Raw genomic sequence first — 18,566 nt, forward strand, 5'->3', positions numbered from 1 at the left:
TCTCGGTATCGTCGAATTCGGAGCACTTTTATTTTGGTGGGCCTTTGGAATTTTCATCTCAAATTGAGATAGGGGATGTTTTAGGTTTAAATTCTTGTTATATAGCATACTTGTGATACTTATACTACTTGTTTGTATCATTAAATATAAAATCTAGAGATTTTATTATTTATTTTTCTTGTACGGGATCTAATTTTCCCGGTTGCTCATGACTTGGTTTAAACATATAGCATGATTTTATATTGCCCCTTGATGTGCTCATTGTCGTGTATTAAAATTGGAACATTTGAATAAGTATTAAAGATTTTTTTTAATATTTATCTTAGGTGAAAAATTAATTCACATGGCCTGAACTAGCATAAAATCAATATGTGTTAACATATTAAATTAGGCCTTTGCATGCTCTCCAACATAGTTGAATTTGAAAGTGATTGGAGGTGTTTTGAAAATTAGTAATTATTAATTAATTTGATTAATTAATTTGCCCCGAGTGCACTATTCACTCTATTTGAATTCGGACTTGATATTCTTGATTTACATACCATATAGTTTCACATATACATGATTTAGAATATTCGGTTAGGTTTTGAAACCTTTTATTTAATTAAATTCCATGTTTAGGATTTAATCCTCATGGTGATATACAACTTGGGATTGTATTGTGGCATGTTAGAAAATTAAGCTTAGGTATAGTTGTTCACATATATTAAATTGAGATTAATTGCATGAGAATTGCAACTTTTAATTTATATTTAACTTTAGTGAAAGGTTAAGTCACATTGTCTTAAATTGAATGAAATAAACTTGTAATGTGATATTACATTAGTTTTTGGCATGCTTTCCAACATAGGTTAATTTGAGAGCATTTGATTAAGTTTAAAAATCTAGAGATTTTAATTAAAAGAATTAATTAAAATCTATTTTGTGGTCCCATTAGCTTAAGGTTTTAACTTGATGTTTGTATTGGCCATAACTTATTTACTAGTATTTATTAATTGTGGACCATTTGAAGTTGCTTTAGAACCTTGGTAATTAAATTAGAATGATTTAATTAGAGTTCTACTTTGTTGTTCCAATAACCTAATTGAGTTTTAGAATGGATATAGGTGATGACCATGCCATGTTCTTTAATATGTATTAATTTGAGGTTATTTGGAATTGAATTAGAATCTAGGAAATTTAATTATTTTTATTTAATTCAATTCTATCGAATTGAGCCATGGATTTAATTGTGTTTGAAAGTCGTTTTTATATCAAAATTCTGGACATGGACTTGTTGTATATTCATTTGGTTATGTTTTGAGCATTGGATAACATAGTTGCTATGTTTATACTCATGAGGGTATGTTTTCCTTATTGAATATACTGTTGCCTTGTGTAATGATTTGCACATTTTGTATTTAACATCATTCATGCATAGGGTGTAACGAATCGCACACTAAAGATTCGACATTCATCACATCATATTAGTTATGGACTTAGAGCATGTATTGTATAGGTTTCCAAATTTGGTTTTGCTTAGTAGATAGTTGATTATCTTTTATATTCATGTTGATATATGCGTTGTTGCACAACTTGTTGATTTCGAAAACTTGGGGATGTCATTATGTGACTATGGCTAGGACGTGGTTCTAGTACGGGGGATAGTCCCTCTATATGGTCTAGTGCGCACATAGGGAGGTTACCCATGGGCTAGTAACCCTAAAGTAATTATGTTGTCGGTCTGATCCGACGTGACGTCCGAGTATCCAATTTGTTTTATTTCGCATTTTATTTTCAAGTTGATAACTAGATGATGTTGTAACTTGTTGTTTCTTATTTGTCGTTCCATTTTAAGTTACAGGATGTTAACTTTGCGAAATTGTGCTTTATGCGTTGTATTGGAAGTTCCAGTGTTGGTTAAATTGCATTGATATTGAAAATCGTGTTTTAACGTTCTAATAAAGCTTAGGATTGATCCTATTGATTTTTTTATAACATAGACGTTAAGTGGCATGAACCATTATTGTTATTTTGTGCTTTAGATTCTAAGTTGATGGCTTTGAGAACTTAAACCGTATTGCATTGTATAACATGCTCTTTTGTTGTTGAATTGCATGGATAATGTGATTCTTGTTAACTTGTATTTAAATATGCTTTCGTCATGTTCTATGGATTACTCTAGACCTAGTTCAATTGTATTGAACATGCAATTCATGTTAATCTATGCTCAAGCATTCTTCTTGTCGTGTTCTTAGATTATCCCAACCATGACTTGTTTCATACACGTATGTATATCATAATTCTTGTTGCTTAGACTCTAAGGTAGCTTAGGATGCTCCCCGAGTCTCACTTGGAAATAGACGTTAGGTGGCATGAGCCCCTTTAACATGTTTCACCTTAAGGTGATAAATTTGTAAAATGCTAGGTCGATGCATGCTCATCTCCTACGAGTAGCTTTATGTTACTCACCCCTACGATACTGGGGCATATTTCAAGTACAAAGACTTGGTTCGTGAAGCCTAGAATTCCTTGGATGTCGTGTAGCTTTCAAGTTTCCATTTCATGCAAATGTTAGCATGAAATGTCATTTTGTAGACTTATATGTCAAAATATGTATATTTGATTCCATGTATGTAATGTGTACTTAAGTACACTCCTTTCAATGTATTTGACATGTATGAGATGAGGCCGGAGGCCAATGATATGTGTATTGTATTCTATACAACTTTTTAACTTCATGAAATATTATGAAAACCTTGAAAAATCGCAAGTCATTGCTTCACCATGGTTGCATCAGGTTTGGGAATTCCATTTTCATTCTTTCATAGGGTCTTATTAATCTTGTATGAAGTGTGACCAAGGGCCAAATGGTCATTTGACTCCATTTTACATTTTTGGATTTCATGTTTTCCATTCCAAGTCCATTTTTGCCTTTTCGCCCGTTGGGGGGTCGAATTTTGTATCGGCTATATTTTTAAGCCATGGACCATTGTAGCGCATCTAAATAGGTAAGTTACGCTTATGTGCATTGTCATTTCTGGGAAAAACCTTATCGTTTGTGTTTTGAGCCTCTTGTGAATTCATTTCGCATTTTTTTTGCATATTCTGATCTAGGCGCATTATGGACCTTTCACATCAGTTTTATTTTCTTCTTTTGACATGGTTGAATAGAAAACATGATTTTAGGGGGGGTTTCTTCTTCGTGTTTTTCCTGAAAATGTCGTCTTGGTACCAGAAATCCCTCGTGAAGTTTCAGCTTCCAGTTTTCATTTAACAGCTTTATGACCCTCTTGTTCAGTTCTGATCTTGGGGCATTTTCGGGATTTCACAGTGAGTTTTTTTTTTATTCCGTTCATGAGGTCGGGTAGAAAAACTTGTCTTGACCTCCGTTTCAAGCCTCAGTTCTGGGCAGATCAAAAAAAAAATGTAGCAGCAACCAAGGGCTGCCACCAGCCATGTCTTTGCGCACCAGCATGCATGCCGGTGGGCTCGCGCATGGGCGCCCATGGCCTCTCGTCGGGCCGCCGCGACATCAATTCTTCTTTTGGGCTTTTCTACTTCGTTCGGACTCCGATTCAAGTGAATTTTTTTTTGAACTTGACTAATTTTTTGCTGTCTTTCCAACGGTGTGCTCGGTTGCACCCATTTCTTCCTAGATAATTACCAGTTTACCCCTTTTGCTTTAAGTGCTCGTTTTTCTTCGTCATGCCGTTTCTCCTTCGTTCGGACTCCGAATCATGCTATTCTTAAGTCCATCTTGATTAGTTTTTTGTTATCCTTCTAGCGGTGTGCTCGGTGGCACCCAAATCTATAATTTTCAGAAATAACTATTTTGCCCCTGGGGGCTTATTTGTCATATTTTCGATCTTTTGCTTCCGCATCAGTTCTTGTTGAGTTCCACGACCTCATGGAAGGTCACTTTGACTTCTTAGAGTCTTGTTTTCTGTTTTCACTTCTGCATTCGGATCCGTTATCGGATCATCCTTATGGTTCATCACAGGACACACTAGCCTAAAAACCAGGGTCGTCACAGGTGGTATCAGAGCATCCAGGTTCGAATACCTTGGACGACGGGTTTTGGGTGCATATCATGCTCATGTTGTTTTGCTTTGATTTGTCATTTGTATCTTGATAACATGTTCACATGTTCAGGTGTTTTGAGACATCTATCATTGGTTGAGCATGCTTTTGTGTATATATGCTTCCTGATAACATATTCTATGTCACTATCATGTTCTGGTGTGATAACATGTCTACGTGCTTCTTGATAACATGTTTTAATTTGATAACATGTCTGTTTGCTTATATGGCACCTTGAGTAGATAGTCCATTGCTATGTTGCATGCTAGCTACTTCCTTTATGTCAGGTTTTGACATTGTCTCATAGGATTTGTCATATTCTTTGGATGCATTCTGTTTTCACGAGTTTCTTCCTTGGATAGGAGAAATTCATTCTGTAAGGACCTATGTCGGGAACCATCTTATCTGTTTTGTTGATGCGAGTAAGGCTCATGTGAGTGTAGAATCGTAGTTCTTGTCTGGTAGACTGAGACGTGGGCCAGGGAGGCACCGTTTCATTTCCTTTTCCTTCTTGGCTTCTAGATCTAAGGCCTTAAGCATAATGGTGCCAGTGTCATTGTTGTCAGAGTTTTGGGATTAGCTACCCTAACTCTCGCAGATGCCTGGTTTCTGTAATGCCTTTGGTAATGACCATTTTCGACATTGATGTCATTGGTATCGAAAAGTTCCCTTCTAGGGCATGTGTACGAACTAATGCCTTATACTGTCATGCTACCTTGCTGACGAGTAAGTGTGGGCGGGTTCTGGTCACTGTTCGTACTGCCTTGTCACTCTCTTCTTCTATCATGTTTCAACATTTCATTGTCTTGGGATTCTCTCGGTAGTTAACGTTGAGTTAACGTGCCGATTGTATAAGGTGTTGTCTCAGTTCATGGTTTCGCGTTCCTTCAGTTGATCTTTAGACTTCAGGATTTGTCCTTCAGTGCGTTGTAAGCTGTCCTTTGATTTGACCTTTTGTTCGGTCATTATTATGTTCTCTCTAGTATGTTACTAATTTCGGGGACGAAATTCCTTTAAGGAGGGTAGGTTGTAATGACCAGGTCATTTGCCTCCCTTTCCTTTTTCTTGAAATTTTACGAATGAATTTTTTTCGTTTAATTTTCTTTTCTGAGCTCTGTTTCGTGTTGCTTAGTATCATCTCGAGTGCTCAGAATTGGTTTTTGAGACTCTTTCATGTGAATTGACAACTTCCTTTGAGGACCGAGTCATTTCTGCATTTTTACTTTTTGGACATTATGCGTCTTTCGTCCTTTTCCCTGTTTCGTCTTTTTCCCTATTCTGTCTTTCCCCATATGTCACATTATTGGCACAACCTTACTTCTCATGCTCGGAGTTGGTTTTTGACTTCACGTGCCTTCATATTGAGTGGTTTCCTCGAAATACGAATCTTTACTTTTGCAAGAAAGTACTCTGGTTGCTCTCGGGGTCCATAGGGGCATGGATGCAAAGTTCTTTGAAATTATTTTCTTTTCTTGGGGTGTTTTTCGTAAATATATTTTGAAGATATTTTATTTCAGGGGTTTTTAAGAAAATATTTTTGTAACGACCCGGTCATTTACCTTCCTTTCCTTTTTCCTGAAATTTTACGAATGAATTTTTTTCGTTTAATTTTCTTTTCTGAGCTCTATTTTGTGTCGCTTAGTGTCATCTCAAGTGCTCGGAATTGGTTCGTGAGACTCTTTCCATGGATTGATAACTTCCTTTGAGGACTGAGTCATTTCTGCATTTTCACTTTTTAGACACTATGCGTCTTTCGTCCTTTTCCCTATTTCGTCTTTTTCCCTATTATGTCTTTTCCCCATTTGTCACATTATTGGCACAACCTCACTTCTCATGCTCGGAGTTGGTTTTTGACTTCACGTGCCTTCATCTTGAGTGGTTTCCACGAAATATGTATCTTTACTTTTGCAAGAAAATACTCCGGTTGCTCCCGGTGTCCATAGGGGGCATGGATGCAAAGTTCTTTGAAATTATATTCTTTTCTTGGGGTGTTTTTCGTAAATATCTTTTGAAGATATTTTATTTCAGGGGTTTTTAAGAAAATATTTTTGAAAGATATTTTCATTCTGGGCCATAAGTGCAATTTTCACTTTTTGGAGGGGCCATTGTGCAATTAATGAAAGTTATTGTAAAATGTCTTGTTTTGAGCCTGGATCCTCGTATAGGATTCATTTTCACATTTCATCGAGTTGTGTACTCTTGGAATTTCCTCCTGGTCGATGTTTTCCAGTTTCAAGGTTTTTGGCCCCAGTTTTTGCCAAACTTGTTTTGGGCATAACTTTCTGCTCGGGACTCAGTTTTTGACGCTGTTTCTTCCATTGTTCATATTTTATCATTTTAAATCTTTTTTGTTCATAAAGTTTTGCCATTTGAGCGCATCTGCTCAAATTTTACTTTTTCGGACCCGGCAAGGCCCATTCGGGGCACTTTTTGAGATTTCTATAAAAGTGGGGTGAGATATTTCATTTTTGATCTTCTCCCCTCTTCATGCACGACCTGGAGCTCCCATGGCAGCCCAAGGGGTGCTGGAATCATCTCTCTCCTCTTTTGGTTCACTTTTCCTTGATGGAAAGTCTTCGGCCTTAACGTTTGTTGTTCCCCTCGCCGTGTTCTACCTTTCCCCCTTATTAGAATTCAGTTTTGACCATTTCTTGAGTTTGGTTTTGAGGTCAAGTTATGATTTTGATGGGGCTTTGATGGGGGTTATGTTCACGGTGTTGTCCCCGACAAAACCACTCGGTATCGTCGAATTCGGAGCACTTTTATTTTGGTGGGCCTTTGGGATTTTCATTTCAAATTAAGGTAGGAGATGTTCTAGGTTTAAATTCTTGTTATATAGCATGCTTGTGATTCTTATACTACTTGTTTGCATGATTAAATATAAAATTTAGAGATTTTATTATTTATTTTTCTTGTACGGGATCTAATTTTCCTGGTTGCTCGTAACTTGGTTTAAACATGTAGCATGATTTTATATTGCCCCTTGATATGCTCATTGTCATGTATTAAAATTGGAACATTCGAATAAGTATTAAAGATTTTATTTAATATTTATCTTAGATGAAAGATTAATTCACATGGCCTTAACTAGCTTAAAATCAATATGTGTTAGCATACTAAATTAGGCCTTAGCATGCTCTCCAACATAGTTGAATTTGAAAGTGATTGGAGGTGTTTTGAAAATTAGTAATTATTAATTAATTTGATTAATTAATTTGCCCCGAGTGCACTATTCACTCCATTCGAATTCCGACTTGATATTCTTGATCTACATGCCATATAGCTTCACATATATTTGATTTAGAATATTCGGTGAGGTTTTGAAACCTTTCATTTAATTAATTTCCTTGTTTAAGATTTAATCCTCATGGTGATATACAACTTGGAATTGAATTGCGGCATGCTAGAAAATTAAGCTTTAGTGTGGTTGGTCACATGTATTAAATTGGGATTAATTGCATGAGAATTGCAACCTTTATTTTATATTTAACTTTAGTGAAAGGTTAAGTCACATGGTCTTAAATTGAATGAAATAAACTTGTAATGTGATATTATATTAGTCCTTGGCATATTCTCTAAGATATGTTAAATTGAGAGCATTTGGCTAAGTTTAAAAAGAAGTTTAATTAAAATCTATTTTATGGTCCCATTAGCTTAATTAAGGTTTTAACTTGATATTTGTATTGGCCATGACTTGTTTACTAGTATATATTAATTTGGGACTATTAGAAGTTGTTTTAGAACCTTGGTAATTAAATTAGCATGACTTAATTAAAGTTCTACTTTGTTGTTCCAACAACCTAATTGAGTTTTAGAATGGATATAAGTGATGACCATACCATGTCCTTTAACATGTATTAAATTGAGGTTATTTGGAATTGAATCGGAATCTAGAGAATTTAATTGTGTTTATCTATTTAAATTCTTTCAATTTGCTCCATGATCTAGTTGTGTTTTAAAAGTGGTTTCTATATTCAAATCATGGACTTAGACCTGTTGTATATTTATTTTGTTATGTTTTGAACATAGTTGCTATGTTTGTATTCGTGATAATATGTTTTCCTTATTGAATATATTGTTGCCTTGTGTAATAATTTGCACACTTCGTGTTTAACATCTTTTATGCATAGCGTGTAACGAATCGCACACTGAAGATTCGACATTCATCATATCATATTAGTTGTGGATTTAGAGCATGTATTGTATAGGTTTCCAAATTTGGTTGTGCTTAGTAGATAGTTGATTATTTTGCATATTCCTGTTGATATATGCGTTGTTGCATAACTTATTGATTTTGGAAACTTGGGGATGTCGTTGCTTGACTATGGCTAGGACGTGGTTCTAGTATGGGGGATAGTCCCTCTATATGGTCTAGTGCGCACATAGGGAGGTTACCCATGGGCTAGTAACCCTAAAGTAATTATGTTGTCAGTTTGATCCGGCGTGACGTCCGAGTATCCACTTTGTTTGATTTCGCATTTCATTTTCAAGTTGATAACTAGATGATGTTGTAACTTGTTGTTTCTTATTTGTCGTTCCATTTTAAGCTACAGGATGTTAACTTTGCGAAATTATGCTTTATGCGTTGTATTGGAAGTTCCAATGTTGGTTAAATTGCATCGATATTGAAAATCGTGTTTTAACGTTCTAATAAAGCTTAGGATTGATCCTATTGATTCATTTATAACATAGACGTTAGGTGGCATGAACCACTACTGTAATTTTGTGCTTTAGATTCTAAGTTGATGGCTTTGAGAACTTAAACCTTGTTGCATTGTATAACATGCTCTTTTGTTGTTGAATTGCATAGATAATGTGATTCTTGTTAACTTGTATTCAAATATGCTTTTATCATGTTGTATGGATTACTCTAGACCTAGTTCAATTGTATTGAAAATGCAATTCATGTTAATCTATGCTCAAGCATTCTTCTTATCGTGTTCTTTAGATTATCCTAACCATGATTCGTTTCATACACGTATGTATATCATGATTCTTGTTGCTTAGACTCTAAGGTAGCTTAGGATGCTCCCCGAGTCTCACTTGGACATAGACGTTAGGTGGCATGAGCCCCTTTAACATGTTTCACCTTAAGGTGATAAATTTGTAAAATGCTAGGTCGATGCATGCTCATCTCCTACGAGTAGCTTTATGTTACTCACCCCTACGATACTGGGGCATATTTCAGGTACGAAGACTTGGTTGGTGAAGCCTAGCATTCCTTGGCTGTCGTGTAGCTTTCAAGTTTCCATTTCATGCAAATGTTAGCATGAAATGTCATTTTGTAGACTTACATGTCAAAATATGTATATTTGATTCCATGTATGTAATGTGTACATAAGTGCACTCCTTTTAATGTATTTGACATGTATGAGATGAGGCCGGAGGCCAATGACATGTGTATTGTATTCTATACAACTTTTTAACTTCATGAAATATTATGAAAACCTTGAAAAATCGCAAGTCATTTCTTCACCATGGTTGCATCGGGTGTGGGAATTCAATTTTAATTCTTTCATAGGGTCTTATTAATCTTGTATAAAGTGTGACCAAGGGCCAAATGGTCATTTGACTCCATTTTACATTTTCGGATTCCATGTTTTCCATTCTAAGTCCATTTTTGCCTTTTTGCCCGTTGGGGGGTCGGATTTTGTATCGGCTATATTTTTAAGCCATGGACCATTGTAGCGCGTCTAAATTGGTAAGTTACGTTTACGTGCATGGTCGTTTCCGAGCAAAACCTTATCGTTTGTGTTTTGAGCCTCTTGTGAATTCATTTCGCATTTTTTTTGTATATTCTGATCTAGGGGCATTATGGACCTTTCACATCAGTTTTATTTTCTTCTTTTGACATGGTTGAATAGAAAACATGATTTTAAGGGGGGTTTCTTCTTTGTGTTTTTCCAGAAAATGTCGTCTTGGTACCGGAAATCCCTCATGAATTTTCAGCTTCCAGTTTTCATTTAGCAACTTTATGACAGTCTTTTTCAGTTATGATCTAGGGGCATTTTGGGGATTTTACAGTGAGTTTTTTTCGATTCCGTTCATGTGTTCGGGTAGAAAACTCGATTTTAAGGGGGGTTTCTTCTTCGTATTTTTCCCAAAAAACTCGTCTTGACCTCCGTTTCAAGCCTCAGTTTTGGGCAGATAAAAAAAAAATGTAGCAGCAGCCAAGGGCAACCACCATGCCATGTCTTTGGGCGCCGGCATGCATGCCGGTGGGCTCGCGCATGGGCGCCGTGTGCGCCATGGCCCCTCGTCGGGCCGCCGCGACGTCAATTCTTCTTTTGGACTTTTCTCCTTCGTCCGGACTCCGATTCAAGTGAATTTTTTTTTTAACTTGACTAATTTTTGCTGTCTTTCCAATGGTGTGCTCGGTTGCACCTGGTTCTTCCTGGATAATTACCAGTTTACCCTTTTGCTTTGAGTGCTTGTTTTTCTTCGTCATGCCGTTTCTCCTTCGTTCGGACTCCAAATCATGCGATTCTTGAGTCCATCTTGATTAGTTTTTCGTTGTCCTTCCAGCGGTGTGCTCGGTGGCACCCGAATCTACAGTTTTTATAAATAACTATTTTACCTTTGGGGGCTTATTTGTCATATTTTTGATCTTTTGCTTCTGCATCAGTTCTTGTTGAGTTCTACGACCTCATGGAAGGTCACTTTGACTTCTTAGAGTCTTGTTTTCTGTTTTCGCTTCTGCATTTGGATCCGTTATCGGATCATCCTTACGGTCCTAAAAACCAGGGTCGTCACAATTTGTGCAATTAATAAAAGTTATTACAAAATGTCTTATTTTGAGCCTGGATCCTCGTACGGGATTCATTTTCACATTTCGTCAAGTTGTGTACTCTTGGAATTTCCACCTGGTCAATGTTTTCCAGTTTTAGGGTTTCTGGCCCCGGTTTTCGCCAAACTTGTTTTGGGCATAACTTTCTGCTCGGGACTCAGTTTTCAACGCCGTTTCTTTCGTTGTTCATTTTTTATCATTTTGAATCTTTTTCATTCATAAAGTTTTGCCATTTGAGCGCGTTTACAAAAATTTTACTTTTTCGGACCCGGCGGGGCCCGTTCGGGGCACTTTTTGAGATTTTTATAAAATGGGGGTGACATATTTCATTTTTCATCTTCTCCCCTCTTCATGCACGACCTGAAGCTCCCATGGCAGCCCAAGTGGTGCTGCCATCTTCTCTCTCCTCTTTTGGTTCATTTTTCCTTGATGGAAAGTCTTCGGCCTTAACTTTTGTTGTTCCCCTCGCCGTGCTCTACCTTTCCCCCTTATTAGAATTTAGTTTTGACCATTTCTTGAGTTTGGTTTTGAGGTCAAGTTATGATTTTGATGGGGCTTTCATGGGGGTTATGTTCGCGGCGCTGTCCCCAGCAAAACCTCTCGGTATCATCGAATTCGGAACACTTTTATTTTGGTGGGCCTTTGGGATTTTCATCTCAAATTGAGGTAGGGGATGTTTTAGGTTTAAATTCTTGTTATATAGCATGCTTGTGATGCTTATACTACTTGTTTGCATGATTAAATATAAAATCTAGAGATTTTATTATTTATTTTTCTTGTACGGAATCTAATTTTTCTGGTTGCTCATGACTTGGTTTAAACATGTAGCATGATTTTATATTGCCCCTTGATGTGCTCATTGTCATGTATTAAAATTGGAACATTTGAATAAGTATTAAAGATTTTATTTAATATTTATCTTAGGTGAAAGATTAATTCACATGGCCTTAACTAGCTTAAAATCAATATGTGTTAGCATATTAAATTAGGCCTTTGCATGCTCTCCAACATAGTTGAATTTGAAAGTGATTGGAGGTGTTTTGAAAATTAGTAATTATTAATTAATTTGCTCGGAGTGCACTATTCACTCTATTTGAATTCTGACTTGACATTCTTGATTTACATGCCATATAGTTTCACATATATTTGATTTAGAATATTCGGTTAGGTTTTGAAACCTTTTATTTAATTAAATTCCATGTTTAAGATTTAATCCTCATGGTGATATACAACTTGGGATTGTATTGTGGCATGCTAGAAAATTAAGCTTAGGTATAGTTGTTCACATATATTAAATTGGGATTAATTGCATGAGAATTGCAACTTTTAATTTATATTTAACTTTAGTGAAAGGTTAAGTCACATTGTCTTAAATTGAATGAAATAAACTTGTAATGTGATATTACATTAGTTTTTGGCATGCTTTCCAACATAGGTTAATTTGAGAGCATTTGGTTAAGTTTGAAAATCTAGGGATTTTAATTAAAAGAATTACTTAAAATCTATTTTGTGGTCCCATTAGCTTAAGGTTTTAACTTGATGTTTGTATTGGCTATGACTTGTTTACTAGTATTTATTAATTGTGGACCATTTGAAGTTGCTTTAGAACCTTGGTAATTAAATTAGCATGATTTAATTAGAGTTCTACTTTGTTGTTCCAATAACCTAATTTAGTTTTAGAATGGATATAGGTGATGACCATGCCATGTTCTTTAATATGTATTAATTTGAGGTTATTTGGAATTGAATTAGAATGTAGGAAATTTAATTATTTTTATTTAATTAAATTCTATCGAATTGAGCCATGGATTTAATTGTGTTTGAAAGTCGTTTTTATATCAAAATCCTGGACATAGACTTGTTGTATATTCATTTGGTTATGTTTTGAGCATTGGATAACATAGTTGTTATGTTTATACTTATGAGAATATGTTTTCCTTATTGAATATACTGTTGCCTTGTGTAATGATTTGCACATTTTGTATTTAACACCATTCATGTGTAGCGTGTAACGAATTGCATACTGAAGATTCGACATTCATCACATCATATTAGTTGTGGACTTAGAGCATGTACTGTATAGGTTTCCAAATTTGGTTTTGCTTAGTAGATAGTTGATTATCTTGCATATTCCTGTTGATATATGCGTTGTTGCACAACTTGTTGATTTTGGAAACTTGGGGATGTCGTTGTTTGACTATGGCTAGGACGTGGTTTTAGTACGGGGGATAGTCCCTCTATATGGTCTAGTGCGCACATAGGGAGGTTACCCATGGGCTAGTAACCCTAAAGTAACTATGTTGTCGGTCTGATCCGGCGTGACGTCCGAGTATCCACTTTGTTTGATTTCGCATTTCATTTTCAAGTTGATAACTAGATGATGTTGTAACTTGTTGTTTCTTATTTGTCGTTCCAATTTAAGTTACAGGATGTTAACTTTGCGAAATTGTGCTTTATGCGTTGTATTGGAAGTTCCAATGTTGGTTAAATTGCATCGATATTGAAAATCGTGTTTTAACGTTCTAATAAAGTTTAGGATTGATCCTATTGATTCTTTTATAACATAGACGTTAGGTGGCATGAACCATTACTGTTATTTTGTGTTTTAGATTCTAAGTTGATGGCTTTGAGAACTTAAACCTTGTTGCATTGAATAACATGCTCTTTTGTTGTTGAATTGCATGGATAATGTGATTCTTATTAACTTGTATTCAAATATGCTTTTGTCATGTTGTATGGATTACTCTAGACCTAATTCAATTGTATTGAACATGCAACTCATGTTAATCTATGCTCAAGCATTCTTCTTGTCATGTTCTTAGATTATCCCAATCATGATTCGTTTCATACACGTATGTATATCATGATTCTTGTTGCTTAGACTCTAAGGTAGCTTAGGATGCTCCCCGAGTCTCACTTGGACATAGACGTTAGGTGGCATGAGCCCCTTTAACATGTTTCACCTTAAGGTGATAAATTTGTAAAATGCTAGGTCGATGCATGCTCATCTCCTACGAGTAGCTTTATGTTAGTCACCCCTACGATACTGGGGCATAGTTCAGGTACGAATACTTGGTTCGTGAAGCCTAGCATTCCTTGGATGTCGTGTAGCTTTCAAGTTTCCATTTCATGTAAAATAATTTTTTTTCGTTTTGGCGACCTTTTTGCAATTTATTTTGGAAGATATTTTAAAAAATGACCATTTTGTAATTTTTACAAAGTGTGAAAAGTGTCACACTCTCATGGAACCATTTGTTGGCATTTGGGTGAAGAGACTTGGCACCATGACTTCTTAACATTTGGAGGGTGGAGATTCACCCACATGTTGGCCTAGGATTGGTGCACATGTAGCCTTTGATTTGTGACAAGTGTGGGCTTAGGATTTAGTCTTGGAAGAGGCATTGGATTAGTGACAAGTGTAAGCTCAAGATTTAGTCTTGCATTGTGTGTGTGTGAGATGTAGTGCAAGAACACATAGTGAGTGGAGGATTTCTAGCCCTTCCACTCACCATTTTTACACTTCACCTTCTTCATTTCATTATAGCAAAGACTCCATTAGAGGAAGGCTTAGTATAGAATTTTGACTTCACATTTGGTACTCTTCCACTCACCCTAGACCTTTGACCTTAGGAGAGAAAAGATTCCTCTCACTCTCCTCTTCAATAACCCTAAGCTTGTTTTCTATTTTGGGCTTGGTAGCTTGGATTATAGAGATTCAATTCTTTATTGAGGTAGGGGTGGTTGTATGTTTATCCTTTTTTGGTTTTATATATATCGGAGCTTGATATATATTGATTGCATGCTTTAAAATTATTGTAATTGCATATAAATAGAGACTTTATATGCTTGACTTAGGATTTGTGGATTTAACCATGTATATGACTATTAAATTGTATAGGTAGGTTATTGTTTAATGATTTGCCTAATACTTGTGATTTTATTGAGGGTTTATGATGAATATCTTGAAATTACTCTTGTGTTGTTAAGTAATATAGATTTCATTGAAAGTCTTGTACGTATCACTTGAAATTACTTGTAGGTAAATTACTATATTGTATAATTAGTAATTGTGGCCTACATTAATATTAAATCCATGTGGCATAATGTGTAGTATCATTAGCTTGCCACTTTAGACATGAAACCTCAGGGCATGGTTTGTGTGGTTTTACCCTACTTGTGCTTGGTAAGTAGTTCATGCATTGAGATTGTATAAATTTCATGAACTTGTTGATTTTTGGAAGCTTGTAAGGATATGAAATGTTTTATGGCTAGAGTTTGCCTCTAGTATGGAGGATAGGAATTCTCCTAAGTCATAGTACGCACTAGGTAGTACCTTGTGGGTCATAATTACCCAAAATAACTTGTATGGTCTCGTGGCCACATATCTTAGTCTTTCCATTATTTGATTTCGCATTACTTTCCAAGTTGTAAATCATGGATTTCTTGTAGCTTGTGATTTTGTAAATCTTAGTTTTAATGTGGTTAGTGTACTTACTTATGTATACTTGGATGTTATATGTTTACCGTTTCAGCATTTGTATAGCTTGAGATGATCCCTTAGCGCACCATGGGAACATAGACGTTAGGTGGAATGCACCCTTGTGACGCTCTATGTTTGGTTCACGTTATACTTGAGACTGTAGGGTATGCGCATGTACCACATCCTACGAGTAACTTGATTACTCACCCTAGTGGTTTGGGTTGTTTTTTAGGTAAAGAAACTATATTCTTGGAGGCTCATCATCCTTAGAAGCTTTTGAGCTAAATGAAGCATTTTTGTATTTTGACATGCAAGTGTTTAGCATGCCTTTCTTTAGATATCATATTTTGAATGCCATGAGTGTATGGTACTTTTGGAGCTTTAGTAGCTTTCTTGATATGTAATGATACTCAAACATTTGCTTTTGACATTATAAACATGTTTGTAAAAAGGCCAAGGGCCAAGTATGTCTACTTTTGTACTTAGACACTTTTGGTAACAAAGTTTTGCTTCAAATGTCTTTTAATCAAATTTTGAGGTTTGAGAAGTCAAAATCTTGTAAATAATGTGTATGAGGCCATGAGCCATTGTTTTACATTCATTTACTCATAACAAACTTGTTGACATGTTTACATTCTCAAAACTCATGAAAATCAGTTTTACACATCCATTTTGAATTAAAGTATCATGGGATTCAAAGTTGAGGTAGTACCTTAACACTTTAGGCTCATAGCAGGTTCAGCAATACGTTTTCGAGGTGTTTTGGTCGACTAAAACTCCATTTCGGTCGACTGATGTCAAATGGTTTTGCATTTGAACAGTAACGTCACATTCCAGTTGCCAAATCAACTGTTCAAAGCTCATTTCGGTCGACTGAACCCTTATTTTGGTCTACCAAAATGAATTGCATCATTTCTTCATGATTTCAGGTCTCAACATCTCCATTTTGGTTGTCCAAAACTTCATTTCGGTCGACCAAAATAGCTAGAACCCGAGCTTTGCTTTTGTTGAGTTTCAGCACTGAACTTCCAACTTCAAAGGGTCATAACTTCTTCGTTTCTAATCTAAATGAGGTGAATCTTGAGCCTAAACTCAAGGATTTTGGGTCAGATTTCCAATGATACCAATCCCATTCTCAAATTCCAAACACAGTGGGAGTTATGTTTGTTTTAGTGAAGTAGTGTCAGTTTTCACTTCAACCAGGACAGGGCATTTTGTGGGATTCTTAGCCAATGTTCATGGAAGCTCTTAAAATGTTTCAAAATGATTAGATTAGGTTGTATTAACCTTGTTTGACTTATTTAGAGTTAAGTTTCTCCTTTTAATAGTGAATTGACCTTTTTGCCCCTTGGATAGAAAATTTTGTCCTTTTTGACATTTGTTTCTGTTTTTGTCCTCTTTAAGTTCTGTGACCTCATGGAGGGTCACATTTGTGTCTTAGGAGTGACTCCTATCTCTAGGGAACTTGGTTTACCTTTAGCTTCCGCATTTCGGATCCGTTATTGGATCACTTTTGGTTCATCACTGACGCATCGGGTTGAAAAACTTAGGCCGTCACAAGTGGTATTAGAGCTCCTAGGTTTGAACACTTTAGGACGACGGGTTTTGGGTGCATATCATGCTTTTGTTGATGTCCTTTGATGTATTCACATGCTTTTGATAACATGTTTTGACTTTATAACATGCTTAGGTGTTTCGTAATAACATGCTTAGTAGTATGACATGTCTTTATGCTTATATGCCTATGTGGTTAAGAGCACCTTTGTTTGACATGTATGCTTATCTGCTTAAGTGTTTAACTGTTTAAGAAGTTTTTGTTAATTGTTTTAGTATGACAGTATGTTGCATATCTTGTCTTGCTTTGTGTTCCGTGCAATCATAGTGTGAGTTGCACTTGGTCATAATAACTTGTGTTATTGTTGACCATATTTCCTTCGTGCATTTAGTATCATGGTTGTAACACGTGGAGAGTCTTCACGTCAGGGCACTGAGGAGCAGGTGGTTGACACCGAGTTCACAAAGGGTCTGGGAAAGCCCAGGATTCCAGTTCGTGGCATGGATGCTAATCCGCTACGAGCACCGACTTATAAGGAACAAGTGGCTTAGGGAATCAATAAAGGGATCGCTGAATCCCTACAGGAGTTGATACGTAGGCAGGTGGCAGGAGTGCAGATTCCAGCACCGGCACCGATAGTCAATGAGGCACTGGAGTACTTCATGCAACTATAGAGGGTCAAGATTGATCCATTTGCAGGGAGTTCAGATCCGCTACTCTCAAAAGCTTGGTTGGACCTTATGGTTCGCAAGTTAGACAGTATGGCGGTACCCACGGATAGGTTGAGGATTTCTTTGACTGCTTTTTTATTCATGAGGGATGCAGATATTTGGTGGAGGTCAATTACCAATGTTCAAAATGTTGAGTTGATGACTTGGAATGAGTTCAGGGGTTTGTTTTTTGAGCGCTTCTTTCCTAGGGCTATGAGGCAGAAGATGAGGACACAGTTCGCAGGTCTTTATCAAGGCACTATGAGTGTCATTGAGTATGAGACATGATTTACTTCTCTCTCTCGTTATGCCGAGGATATGGTAGTGATAGACGGGGCCAGGGCAATGAAGTTGCAAGATGACCTACATCTTGACATCAGGCCACGGGTCTCAATTCTAGATTTGAGGACCTATAGAGAGGTAGTCCAGAGGGCTATACTAGCTGAAGCAGAGGAACGGGATCAGTTAAGAATTAGGGGTTCACATAAACAGCCTCGCGGAGACAATTCGTCATCTTCCGGGAGTCAGTGGAAGAAGGCTAAAGCTGGGGACAATTCACGCACTCAGGGACAGTCACAACAGGCTCGGTCTGTATCTGTAGTTCCAGTATCTTCAGGGTCGGCCCAAGGAGTGATTTGTCACCATTGTCAGCAACCGGGGTATATCAAGCCTCGCTGCCCACAACTTCAGCCATAGGCCAGTTAGTCACAGGCTAATAAGCCCACAGCTTTGACGAAGGGGGTTCGTGGAGCTTGTCATTATTGCAAGCAACTAGGTCACTTCTGCTAATAAGCCCACAGCTTTGACGAAGGGGGTTCGTGGAGCTTGTCATTATTGCAAGCAACTAGGTCACTTCAGAAGAGAGTGTCCAAAATTGCAAGGCGGGGCATAGAGTGGCATAGGTTCACAGGTTGCACCGGCACAGTCAGCAGTTATGCAATTAGGTTTCAGGGTGCCTCAGGCACCGCAGTC

Source organism: Cornus florida, unplaced genomic scaffold, assembly GCF_030987335.1.
Source record: "Cornus florida cultivar Cherokee Brave unplaced genomic scaffold, ASM3098733v1 CherokeeBrave_3.0.0_Hap2_Chr09, whole genome shotgun sequence".
Classification (NCBI taxonomy): domain Eukaryota; kingdom Viridiplantae; phylum Streptophyta; class Magnoliopsida; order Cornales; family Cornaceae; genus Cornus; species Cornus florida.